Here is a 13,031-nt window from a genome sequence, read left to right as displayed (position 1 = left end):
GGGGTTTTTTGCTTTTGCACTTCCAATTCTCTCTACGTTCCCGCTGAAGGGGAGAGAGGAAGGGGCTGGGCGGGCACTTAGCATCCAGCCCGGATCAACCCACCGCTGACTGGCACACACACATTGGCCCTGCCTGGGTCAAAGCACCAGGGGGAGCTTAGGAGAAGAACCACGAGCCCAATTCTCCCTCTTGCCCAGCGACACGCTGAGCGATACGGGGCGGCTCTTCTTGCCAGAGGCCCTTGCCAGGGCTTCTTCTCACCTCCTTTACCTTCCCTTCGTGGCCTGCCAACCTTAGTCAACCTGTGCTTTCCTCCCGGCAGCCTTCACCCACAAACAGACTGCAGTTCCATACATTTTGACACTTCCGACCACGCAGAAGACCACCGCCACCACCTCCGCCAGCACCACCTCCAAGACCTCTGTCTCCACAGAGGCCAGCCCCGCTAGCAGCACACAAGTCCCTCTGGCATGGACCTCTCTGAGTCCCAGCAGCCCGCTCAGCACCCGCCTGCCATCTCCCGCCACTTCCACGGTCTCCTCCACATCGGCCCCAACCACCAGCCCAAAGCCTACGCCTACGACCCTAAGGCCCAAGCCTTCTTCCCCGAGGACCCGGGCTCCAGAAGAGCTGTCCACACCGGAGTCCTCCGCACCCTCCACAGCCAAGACCAGCCCGCTGCCCTCGCCTGCATCTTCGCCCGCCTCAACTGTGTCCTCAACGTGGCTGAGCTCCTCACACCCCCGTAAGCCTCCCTCCTGCCCTGCCCACTGCTTCTGCCTCCTCTTACCAGCTCTCGCCCTTCCCTACATCCTGCATCCCCTCCATCCTGCCTCCCCCTCCATCCTTCCATCGTTCCTTGCAAGCACCATACGCCGGTTGCACTTTTGTTCTGCTACTTGGCCCTCCCTTCCCGCTGCCTTTGGCCAGCCTGGGGCCGGGGCACTGCTGGGCCTGCGTACAAGCTCTGCATGGCATGGAGCTAATTTCTGTTCCTAGCAGGTTGTCTGCTGATGTGTTTTAGACACGTGTCAAAGCCAGTGCTGAGAGCATGCGAGTGCTTTAGCTATGGCTGAGGCCTCCTTGCGCAGCACCCAGGCCTTCTCTGTTTCTCCTTCTGCCTGTCAGGGAGTGGGCAAGGGGTGGGCAAGAGGTTGCCTGGGGAGACAGCCAGCGTAGCTGACCCGAATTCAGTGACCAAGGAGATAGCCCATGCCACAGAATGTTACGCTGAGCAGTAAAACGGGGAGGGAGGGTAATTTTTTTCACAAGCAGCTACTGCTCCAAGGCTGGCCGGGCATCGGGCACCGGTGGCAGGTGGCGAGTGATTGCCTTTGCATCTCGTGGGTGCTTCTGGTTTGTTTATCTCTTAGTTTCTCCACTTCTGAAAACTCCCTGTATCTGGACGCATGTGGGGTTTTTTGCTTTTGCACTTCCAATTCTCTCTACGTTCCCGCTGAAGGGGAGAGAGGAAGGGGCTGGGCGGGCACTTAGCATCCAGCCCGGATCAACCCACCGCTGACTGGCACACACACATTGGCCCTGCCTGGGTCAAAGCACCAGGGGGAGCTTAGGAGAAGAACCACGAGCCCAATTCTCCCTCTTGCCCAGCGACACGCTGAGCGATACGGGGCGGCTCTTCTTGCCAGAGGCCCTTGCCAGGGCTTCTTCTCACCTCCTTTACCTTCCCTTCGTGGCCTGCCAACCTTAGTCAACCTGTGCTTTCCTCCCGGCAGCCTTCACCCACAAACAGACTGCAGTTCCATACATTTTGACACTTCCGACCACGCAGAAGACCACCGCCACCACCTCCGCCAGCACCACCTCCAAGACCTCTGTCTCCACAGAGGCCAGCCCCGCTAGCAGCACACAAGTCCCTCTGGCATGGACCTCTCTGAGTCCCAGCAGCCCGCTCAGCACCCGCCTGCCATCTCCCGCCACTTCCACGGTCTCCTCCACATCGGCCCCAACCACCAGCCCAAAGCCTACGCCTACGACCCTAAGGCCCAAGCCTTCTTCCCCGAGGACCCGGGCTCCAGAAGAGCTGTCCACACCGGAGTCCTCCGCACCCTCCACAGCCAAGACCAGCCCGCTGCCCTCGCCTGCATCTTCGCCCGCCTCAACTGTGTCCTCAACGTGGCTGAGCTCCTCACACCCCCGTAAGCCTCCCTCCTGCCCTGCCCACTGCTTCTGCCTCCTCTTACCAGCTCTCGCCCTTCCCTACATCCTGCCTCCCCTCCATCCTTCCATCGTTCCTTGCAAGCACCATACGCCGGTTGCACTTTTGTTCTGCTACTTGGCCCTCCCTTCCCGCTGCCTTTGGCCAGCCTGGGACCGGGGCACTGCTGGGCCTGCGTACAAGCTCTGCATGGCATGGAGCTAATTTCTGTTCCTAGCAGGTTGTCTGCTGATGTGTTTTAGACACGTGTCAAAGCCAGTGCTGAGAGCATGCGAGTGCTTTAGCTATGGCTGAGGCCTCCTTGCGCAGCACCCAGGCCTTCTCTGTTTCTCCTTCTGCCTGTCAGGGAGCGGGCAAGGGGTGGGCAAGAGGTTGCCTGGGGAGACAGCCAGCGTAGCTGACCCGAATTCAGTGACCAAGGAGATAGCCCATGCCACAGAATGTTACGCTGAGCAGTAAAACGGGGAGGGAGGGTAATTTTTTCACAAGCAGCTACTGCTCCAAGGCTGGCCGGGCATCGGGCACCGGTGGCAGGTGGCGAGTGATTGCCTTTGCATCTCGTGGGTGCTTCTGGTTTGTTTTTCTCTTAGTTTCTCCACTTCTGAAAACTCCCCGTATCTGGACGCATGTGGGGTTTTTTGCTTTTGCACTTCCAATTCTCTCTACGTTCCCGCTGAGGGGGAGAGAGGAAGGGGCTGGGCGGGCACTTAGCATCCAGCCCAGATCAACCCACCGCTGACTGGCACACACACATTGGCCCTGCCTGGGTCAAAGCACCAGGGGGAGCTTAGAAGAACCACGAGCCCAATTCTCCCTCTTGCCCAGCGACACGCTGAGCGATACGGGGCGGCTCTTCTTGCCAGAGGCCCTTGCCAGGGCTTCTTCTCACCTCCTTTACCTTCCCTTCGTGGCCTGCCAACCTTAGTCAACCTGTGCTTTCCTCCCGGCAGCCTTCACCCACAAACAGACTGCAGTTCCATACATTTTGACACTTCCGACCACGCAGAAGACCACCGCCACCACCTCCGCCAGCACCACCTCCAAGACCTCTGTCTCCACAGAGGCCAGCCCCGCTAGCAGCACACAAGTCCCTCTGGCATGGACCTCTCTGAGTCCCAGCAGCCCGCTCAGCACCCGCCTGCCATCTCCCGCCACTTCCACGGTCTCCTCCACATCGGCCCCAACCACCAGCCCAAAGCCTACGCCTACGACCCTAAGGCCCAAGCCTTCTTCCCCGAGGACCCGGGCTCCAGAAGAGCTGTCCACACCGGAGTCCTCCGCACCCTCCACAGCCAAGACCAGCCCGCTGCCCTCGCCTGCATCTTCGCCCGCCTCAACTGTGTCCTCAACGTGGCTGAGCTCCTCACACCCCCGTAAGCCTCCCTCCTGCCCTGCCCACTGCTTCTGCCTCCTCTTACCAGCTCTCGCCCTTCCCTACATCCTGCATCCCCTCCATCCTGCCTCCCCCTCCATCCTTCCATCGTTCCTTGCAAGCACCATACGCCGGTTGCACTTTTGTTCTGCTACTTGGCCCTCCCTTCCCGCTGCCTTTGGCCAGCCTGGGGCCGGGGCACTGCTGGGCCTGCGTACAAGCTCTGCATGGCATGGAGCTAATTTCTGTTCCTAGCAGGTTGTCTGCTGATGTGTTTTAGACACGTGTCAAAGCCAGTGCTGAGAGCATGCGAGTGCTTTAGCTATGGCTGAGGCCTCCTTGCGCAGCACCCAGGCCTTCTCTGTTTCTCCTTCTGCCTGTCAGGGAGCGGGCAAGGGGTGGGCAAGAGGTTGCCTGGGGAGACAGCCAGCGTAGCTGACCCGAATTCAGTGACCAAGGAGATAGCCCATGCCACAGAATGTTACGCTGAGCAGTAAAACGGGGAGGGAGGGTAATTTTTTCACAAGCAGCTACTGCTCCAAGGCTGGCCGGGCATCGGGCACCGGTGGCAGGTGGCGAGTGATTGCCTTTGCATCTCGTGGGTGCTTCTGGTTTGTTTTTCTCTTAGTTTCTCCACTTCTGAAAACTCCCCGTATCTGGACGCATGTGGGGTTTTTTGCTTTTGCACTTCCAATTCTCTCCACGTTCCCGCTGAGGGGGAGAGAGGAAGGGGCTGGGCGGGCACTTAGCATCCAGCCCAGATCAACCCACCGCTGACTGGCACACACACATTGGCCCTGCCTGGGTCAAAGCACCAGGGGGAGCTTAGGAGAAGAACCACGAGCCCAATTCTCCCTCTTGCCCAGCGACACGCTGAGCGATACGGGGCGGCTCTTCTTGCCAGAGGCCCTTGCCAGGGCTTCTTCTCACCTACTTTACCTTCCCTTCGTGGCCTGCCAACCTTAGTCAACCTGTGCTTTCCTCCCGGCAGCCTTCACCCACAAACAGACTGCAGTTCCATACATTTTGACACTTCCGACCACGCAGAAGACCACCGCCACCACCTCCGCCAGCACCACCTCCAAGACCTCTGTCTCCACAGAGGCCAGCCCCGCTAGCAGCACACAAGTCCCTCTGGCATGGACCTCTCTGAGTCCCAGCAGCCCGCTCAGCACCCGCCTGCCATCTCCTGCCACTTCCACGGTCTCCTCCACATCGGCCCCAACCACCAGCCCAAAGCCTACGCCTACGACCCTAAGGCCCAAGCCTTCTTCCCCGAGGACCCGGGCTCCAGAAGAGCTGTCCACACCGGAGTCCTCCGCACCCTCCACAGCCAAGACCAGCCCGCTGCCCTCGCCTGCATCTTCGCCCGCCTCAACTGTGTCCTCAACGTGGCTGAGCTCCTCACACCCCCGTAAGCCTCCCTCCTGCCCTGCCCACTGCTTCTGCCTCCTCTTACCAGCTCTCGCCCTTCCCTACATCCTGCATCCCCTCCATCCTGCCTCCCCCTCCATCCTTCCATCGTTCCTTGCAAGCACCATACGCCGGTTGCACTTTTGTTCTGCTACTTGGCCCTCCCTTCCCGCTGCCTTTGGCCAGCCTGGGGCCGGGGCACTGCTGGGCCTGCGTACAAGCTCTGCATGGCATGGAGCTAATTTCTGTTCCTAGCAGGTTGTCTGCTGATGTGTTTTAGACACGTGTCAAAGCCAGTGCTGAGAGCATGCGAGTGCTTTAGCTATGGCTGAGGCCTCCTTGCGCAGCACCCAGGCCTTCTCTGTTTCTCCTTCTGCCTGTCAGGGAGCGGGCAAGGGGTGGGCAAGAGGTTGCCTGGGGAGACAGCCAGCGTAGCTGACCCGAATTCAGTGACCAAGGAGATAGCCCATGCCACAGAATGTTACGCTGAGCAGTAAAACGGGGAGGGAGGGTAATTTTTTCACAAGCAGCTACTGCTCCAAGGCTGGCCGGGCATCGGGCACCGGTGGCAGGTGGCGAGTGATTGCCTTTGCATCTCGTGGGTGCTTCTGGTTTGTTTTTCTCTTAGTTTCTCCACTTCTGAAAACTCCCTGTATCTGGACGCATGTGGGGTTTTTTGCTTTTGCACTTCCAATTCTCTCCACATTCCCGCTGAGGGGGAGAGAGGAAGGGGCTGGGCGGGCACTTAGCATCCAGCCCGGATCAACCCACCGCTGACTGGCACACACACATTGGCCCTGCCTGGGTCAAAGCACCAGGGGGAGCTTAGGAGAAGAACCACGAGCCCAATTCTCCCTCTTGCCCAGCGACACGCTGAGCGATGCGGGGCGGCTCTTCTTGCCAGAGGCCCTTGCCAGGGCTTCTTCTCACCTGCTTTACCTTCCCTTCGTGGCCTGCCAACCTTAGTCAACCTGTGCTTTCCTCCCGGCAGCCTTCACCCACAAACAGACTGCAGTTCCATACATTTTGACACTTCCGACCACGCAGAAGACCACCGCCACCACCTCCGCCAGCACCACCTCCAAGACCTCTGTCTCCACAGAGGCCAGCCCCGCTAGCAGCACACAAGTCCCTCTGGCATGGACCTCTCTGAGTCCCAGCAGCCCGCTCAGCACCCGCCTGCCATCTCCCGCCACTTCCACGGTCTCCTCCACATCGGCCCCAACCACCAGCCCAAAGCCTACGCCTACGACCCTAAGGCCCAAGCCTTCTTCCCCGAGGACCCGGGCTCCAGAAGAGCTGTCCACACCGGAGTCCTCCGCACCCTCCACAGCCAAGACCAGCCCGCTGCCCTCGCCTGCATCTTCGCCCGCCTCAACTGTGTCCTCAACGTGGCTGAGCTCCTCACACCCCCGTAAGCCTCCCTCCTGCCCTGCCCACTGCTTCTGCCTCCTCTTACCAGCTCTCGCCCTTCCCTACATCCTGCCTCCCCCTCCATCCTTCCATCGTTCCTTGCAAGCACCATACGCCGGTTGCACTTTTGTTCTGCTACTTGGCCCTCCCTTCCCGCTGCCTTTGGCCAGCCTGGGGCCGGGGCACTGCTGGGCCTGCGTACAAGCTCTGCATGGCATGGAGCTAATTTCTGTTCCTAGCAGGTTGTCTGCTGATGTGTTTTAGACACGTGTCAAAGCCAGTGCTGAGAGCATGCGAGTGCTTTAGCTATGGCTGAGGCCTCCTTGCGCAGCACCCAGGCCTTCTCTGTTTCTCCTTCTGCCTGTCAGGGAGCGGGCAAGGGGTGGGCAAGAGGTTGCCTGGGGAGACAGCCAGCGTAGCTGACCCGAATTCAGTGACCAAGGAGATAGCCCATGCCACAGAATGTTACGCTGAGCAGTAAAACGGGGAGGGGGCGTAACTTTTTCACAAGCAGCTACTGCTCCAAGGCTGGCCGGGCATCGGGCACCGGTGGGAGGTGGCGAGTGATTGCCTTTGCATCTCGTGGGTGCTTCTGGTTTGTTTATCTCTTAGTTTCTCCACTTCTGAAAACTCCCCGTATCTGGACGCATGTGGGGTTTTTTGCTTTTGCACTTCCAATTCTCTCCACGTTCCCGCTGAGGGGGAGAGAGGAAGGGGCTGGGCGGGCACTTAGCATCCAGCCCAGATCAACCCACCGCTGACTGGCACACACACATTGGCCCTGCCTGGGTCAAAGCACCAGGGGGAGCTTAGGAGAAGAACCACGAGCCCAATTCTCCCTCTTGCCCAGCGACACGCTGAGCGATACGGGGCGGCTCTTCTTGCCAGAGGCCCTTGCCAGGGCTTCTTCTCACCTCCTTTACCTTCCCTTCGTGGCCTGCCAACCTTAGTCAACCTGTGCTTTCCTCCCGGCAGCCTTCACCCACAAACAGACTGCAGTTCCATACATTTTGACACTTCCGACCACGCAGAAGACCACCGCCACCACCTCCGCCAGCACCACCTCCAAGACCTCTGTCTCCACAGAGGCCAGCCCCGCTAGCAGCACACAAGTCCCTCTGGCATGGACCTCTCTGAGTCCCAGCAGCCCGCTCAGCACCCGCCTGCCATCTCCCGCCACTTCCACGGTCTCCTCCACATCGGCCCCAACCACCAGCCCAAAGCCTACGCCTACGACCCTAAGGCCCAAGCCTTCTTCCCCGAGGACCCGGGCTCCAGAAGAGCTGTCCACACCGGAGTCCTCCGCACCCTCCACAGCCAAGACCAGCCCGCTGCCCTCGCCTGCATCTTCGCCCGCCTCAACTGTGTCCTCAACGTGGCTGAGCTCCTCACACCCCCGTAAGCCTCCCTCCTGCCCTGCCCACTGCTTCTGCCTCCTCTTACCAGCTCTCGCCCTTCCCTACATCCTGCATCCCCCTCCATCCTTCCATCGTTCCTTGCAAGCACCATACGCCGGTTGCACTTTTGTTCTGCTACTTGGCCCTCCCTTCCCGCTGCCTTTGGCCAGCCTGGGGCCGGGGCACTGCTGGGCCTGCGTACAAGCTCTGCATGGCATGGAGCTAATTTCTGTTCCTAGCAGGTTGTCTGCTGATGTGTTTTAGACACGTGTCAAAGCCAGTGCTGAGAGCATGCGAGTGCTTTAGCTATGGCTGAGGCCTCCTTGCGCAGCACCCAGGCCTTCTCTGTTTCTCCTTCTGCCTGTCAGGGAGCGGGCAAGGGGTGGGCAAGAGGTTGCCTGGGGAGACAGCCAGCGTAGCTGACCCGAATTGAGTGACCAAGGAGATAGCCCATGCCACAGAATGTTACGCTGAGCAGTAAAACGGGGAGGGGGCGTAACTTTTTCACAAGCAGCTACTGCTCCAAGGCTGGCCGGGCATCGGGCACCGGTGGCAGGTGGCGAGTGATTGCCTTTGCATCTCGTGGGTGCTTCTGGTTTGTTTTTCTCTTAGTTTCTCCACTTCTGAAAACTCCCTGTATCTGGACGCATGTGGGGTTTTTTGCTTTTGCACTTCCAATTCTCTCCACGTTCCCGCTGAGGGGGAGAGAGGAAGGGGCTGGGCGGGCACTTAGCATCCAGCCCGGATCAACCCACCGCTGACTGGCACACACATTGGCCCTGCCTGGGTCGAAGCACCAAGGGGGAGCTAGGAGAAGAACCACGAGCCCAATTCTCCCTCTTGCCCAGCGACACACTGAGCGATACGGGGCAGCAATTCTTGCCAGAGGCCCTTGCCAGGGCTTCTTCTCACCTCCTTTACCTTCCCTTCGTGGCCTGCCAACCTTAGTCAACCTGTGCTTTCCTCCCGGCAGCCTTCACCCACAAACAGACTGCAGTTCCATACATTTTGACACTTCCGACCACGCAGAAGACCACCGCCACCACCTCCGCCAGCACCACCTCCAAGACCTCTGTCTCCACAGAGGCCAGCCCCGCTAGCAGCACACAAGTCCCTCTGGCATGGACCTCTCTGAGTCCCAGCAGCCCGCTCAGCACCCGCCTGCCATCTCCCGCCACTTCCACGGTCTCCTCCACATCGGCCCCAACCACCAGCCCAAAGCCTACGCCTACGACCCTAAGGCCCAAGCCTTCTTCCCCGAGGACCCGGGCTCCAGAAGAGCTGTCCACACCGGAGTCCTCCGCACCCTCCACAGCCAAGACCAGCCCGCTGCCCTCGCCTGCATCTTCGCCCGCCTCAACTGTGTCCTCAACGTGGCTGAGCTCCTCACACCCCCGTAAGCCTCCCTCCTGCCCTGCCCACTGCTTCTGCCTCCTCTTACCAGCTCTCGCCCTTCCCTACATCCTGCATCCCCTCAATCCTGCCTCCCCCTCCATCCTTCCATCGTTCCTTGCAAGCACCATACGCCGGTTGCACTTTTGTTCTGCTACTTGGCCCTCCCTTCCCGCTGCCTTTGGCCAGCCTGGGGCCGGGGCACTGCTGGGCCTGCGTACAAGCTCTGCATGGCATGGAGCTAATTTCTGTTCCTAGCAGGTTGTCTGCTGATGTGTTTTAGACACGTGTCAAAGCCAGTGCTGAGAGCATGCGAGTGCTTTAGCTATGGCTGAGGCCTCCTTGCGCAGCACCCAGGCCTTCTCTGTTTCTCCTTCTGCCTGTCAGGGAGCGGGCAAGGGGTGGGCAAGAGGTTGCCTGGGGAGACAGCCAGCGTAGCTGACCCGAATTCAGTGACCAAGGAGATAGCCCATGCCACAGAATGTTACGCTGAGCAGTAAAACGGGGAGGGAGGGTAATTTTTTTCACAAGCAGCTACTGCTCCAAGGCTGGCCGGGCATCGGGCACCGGTGGCAGGTGGCGAGTGATTGCCTTTGCATCTCGTGGGTGCTTCTGGTTTGTTTTTCTCTTAGTTTCTCCACTTCTGAAAACTCCCTGTATCTGGACGCATGTGGGGTTTTTTGCTTTTGCACTTCCAATTCTCTCCACGTTCCCGCTGAGGGGGAGAGAGGAAGGGGCTGGGCGGGCACTTAGCATCCAGCCCGGATCAACCCACCGCTGACTGGCACACACACATTGGCCCTGCCTGGGTCGAAGCACCAGGGGGAGCTTAGGAGAAGAACCACGAGCCCAATTCTCCCTCTTGCCCAGCGACACGCTGAGCGATACGGGGCAGCTCTTCTTGCCAGAGGCCCTTGCCAGGGCTTCTTCTCACCTCCTTTACCTTCCCTTCGTGGCCTGCCAACCTTAGTCAACCTGTGCTTTCCTCCCGGCAGCCTTCACCCACAAACAGACTGCAGTTCCATACATTTTGACACTTCCGACCACGCAGAAGACCACCGCCACCACCTCCGCCAGCACCACCTCCAAGACCTCTGTCTCCACAGAGGCCAGCCCCGCTAGCAGCACACAAGTCCCTCTGGCATGGACCTCTCTGAGTCCCAGCAGCCCGCTCAGCACCCGCCTGCCATCTCCCGCCACTTCCACGGTCTCCTCCACATCGGCCCCAACCACCAGCCCAAAGCCTACGCCTACGACCCTAAGGCCCAAGCCTTCTTCCCCGAGGACCCGGGCTCCAGAAGAGCTGTCCACACCGGAGTCCTCCGCACCCTCCACAGCCAAGACCAGCCCGCTGCCCTCGCCTGCATCTTCGCCCGCCTCAACTGTGTCCTCAACGTGGCTGAGCTCCTCACACCCCCGTAAGCCTCCCTCCTGCCCTGCCCACTGCTTCTGCCTCCTCTTACCAGCTCTCGCCCTTCCCTACATCCTGCATCCCCTCCATCCTGCCTCCCCCTCCATCCTTCCATCGTTCCTTGCAAGCACCATACGCCGGTTGCACTTTTGTTCTGCTACTTGGCCCTCCCTTCCCGCTGCCTTTGGCCAGCCTGGGGCCGGGGCACTGCTGGGCCTGCGTACAAGCTCTGCATGGCATGGAGCTAATTTCTGTTCCTAGCAGGTTGTCTGCTGATGTGTTTTAGACACGTGTCAAAGCCAGTGCTGAGAGCATGCGAGTGCTTTAGCTATGGCTGAGGCCTCCTTGCGCAGCACCCAGGCCTTCTCTGTTTCTCCTTCTGCCTGTCAGGGAGCGGGCAAGGGGTGGGCAAGAGGTTGCCTGGGGAGACAGCCAGCGTAGCTGACCCGAATTCAGTGACCAAGGAGATAGCCCATGCCACAGAATGTTACGCTGAGCAGTAAAACGGGGAGGGAGGGTAATTTTTTTCACAAGCAGCTACTGCTCCAAGGCTGGCCGGGCATCGGGCACCGGTGGCAGGTGGCGAGTGATTGCCTTTGCATCTCGTGGGTGCTTCTGGTTTGTTTTTCTCTTAGTTTCTCCACTTCTGAAAACTCCCTGTATCTGGACGCATGTGGGGTTTTTTGCTTTTGCACTTCCAATTATCTCCACGTTCCCGCTGAGGGGGAGAGAGGAAGGGGCTGGGCGGGCACTTAGCATCCAGCCCGGATCAACCCACCGCTGACTGGCACACACATTGGCCCTGCCTGGGTCGAAGCACCAAGGGGGAGCTAGGAGAAGAACCACGAGCCCAATTCTCCCTCTTGCCCAGCGACACGCTGAGCGATACGGGGCAGCAATTCTTGCCAGAGGCCCTTGCCAGGGCTTCTTCTCACCTCCTTTACCTTCCCTGCGTGGCCTGCCAACCTTAGTCAACCTGTGCTTTCCTCCCGGCAGCCTTCACCCACAAACAGACTGCAGTTCCATACATTTTGACACTTCCGACCACGCAGAAGACCACCGCCACCACCTCCGCCAGCACCACCTCCAAGACCTCTGTCTCCACAGAGGCCAGCCCCGCTAGCAGCACACAAGTCCCTCTGGCATGGACCTCTCTGAGTCCCAGCAGCCCGCTCAGCACCCGCCTGCCATCTCCCGCCACTTCCACGGTCTCCTCCACATCGGCCCCAACCACCAGCCCAAAGCCTACGCCTACGACCCTAAGGCCCAAGCCTTCTTCCCCGAGGACCCGGGCTCCAGAAGAGCTGTCCACACCGGAGTCCTCCGCACCCTCCACAGCCAAGACCAGCCCGCTGCCCTCGCCTGCATCTTCGCCCGCCTCAACTGTGTCCTCAACGTGGCTGAGCTCCTCACACCCCCGTAAGCCTCCCTCCTGCCCTGCCCACTGCTTCTGCCTCCTCTTACCAGCTCTCGCCCTTCCCTACATCCTGCATCCCCTCCATCCTGCCTCCCCCTCCATCCTTCCATCGTTCCTTGCAAGCACCATACGCCGGTTGCACTTTTGTTCTGCTACTTGGCCCTCCCTTCCCGCTGCCTTTGGCCAGCCTGGGGCCGGGGCACTGCTGGGCCTGCGTACAAGCTCTGCATGGCATGGAGCTAATTTCTGTTCCTAGCAGGTTGTCTGCTGATGTGTTTTAGACACGTGTCAAAGCCAGTGCTGAGAGCATGCGAGTGCTTTAGCTATGGCTGAGGCCTCCTTGCGCAGCACCCAGGCCTTCTCTGTTTCTCCTTCTGCCTGTCAGGGAGCGGGCAAGGGGTGGGCAAGAGGTTGCCTGGGGAGACAGCCAGCGTAGCTGACCCGAATTCAGTGACCAAGGAGATAGCCCATGCCACAGAATGTTACGCTGAGCAGTAAAACGGGGAGGGAGGGTAATTTTTTTCACAAGCAGCTACTGCTCCAAGGCTGGCCGGGCATCGGGCACCGGTGGCAGGTGGCGAGTGATTGCCTTTGCATCTCGTGGGTGCTTCTGGTTTGTTTTTCTCTTAGTTTCTCCACTTCTGAAAACTCCCTGTATCTGGACGCATGTGGGGTTTTTTGCTTTTGCACTTCCAATTCTCTCCACGTTCCCGCTGAGGGGGAGAGAGGAAGGGGCTGGGCGGGCACTTAGCATCCAGCCCGGATCAACCCACCGCTGACTGGCACACACATTGGCCCTGCCTGGGTCGAAGCACCAGGGGGGAGCTAGGAGAAGAACCACGAGCCCAATTCTCCCTCTTGCCCAGCGACACGCTGAGCGATACGGGGCAGCTCTTCTTGCCAGAGGCCCTTGCCAGGGCTTCTTCTCACCTCCTTTACCTTCCCTTCGTGGCCTGCCAACCTTAGTCAACCTGTGCTTTCCTCCCGGCAGCCTTCACCCACAAACAGACTGCAGTTCCATACATTTTGACACTTC

Source organism: Phalacrocorax aristotelis, chromosome 5, assembly GCF_949628215.1.
Source record: "Phalacrocorax aristotelis chromosome 5, bGulAri2.1, whole genome shotgun sequence".
Taxonomy (NCBI): Eukaryota; Metazoa; Chordata; class Aves; order Suliformes; family Phalacrocoracidae; genus Phalacrocorax; species Phalacrocorax aristotelis.
The sequence above is the reverse complement of the archived record's forward strand: the minus strand, read 5'-3'. Positions refer to the sequence as shown.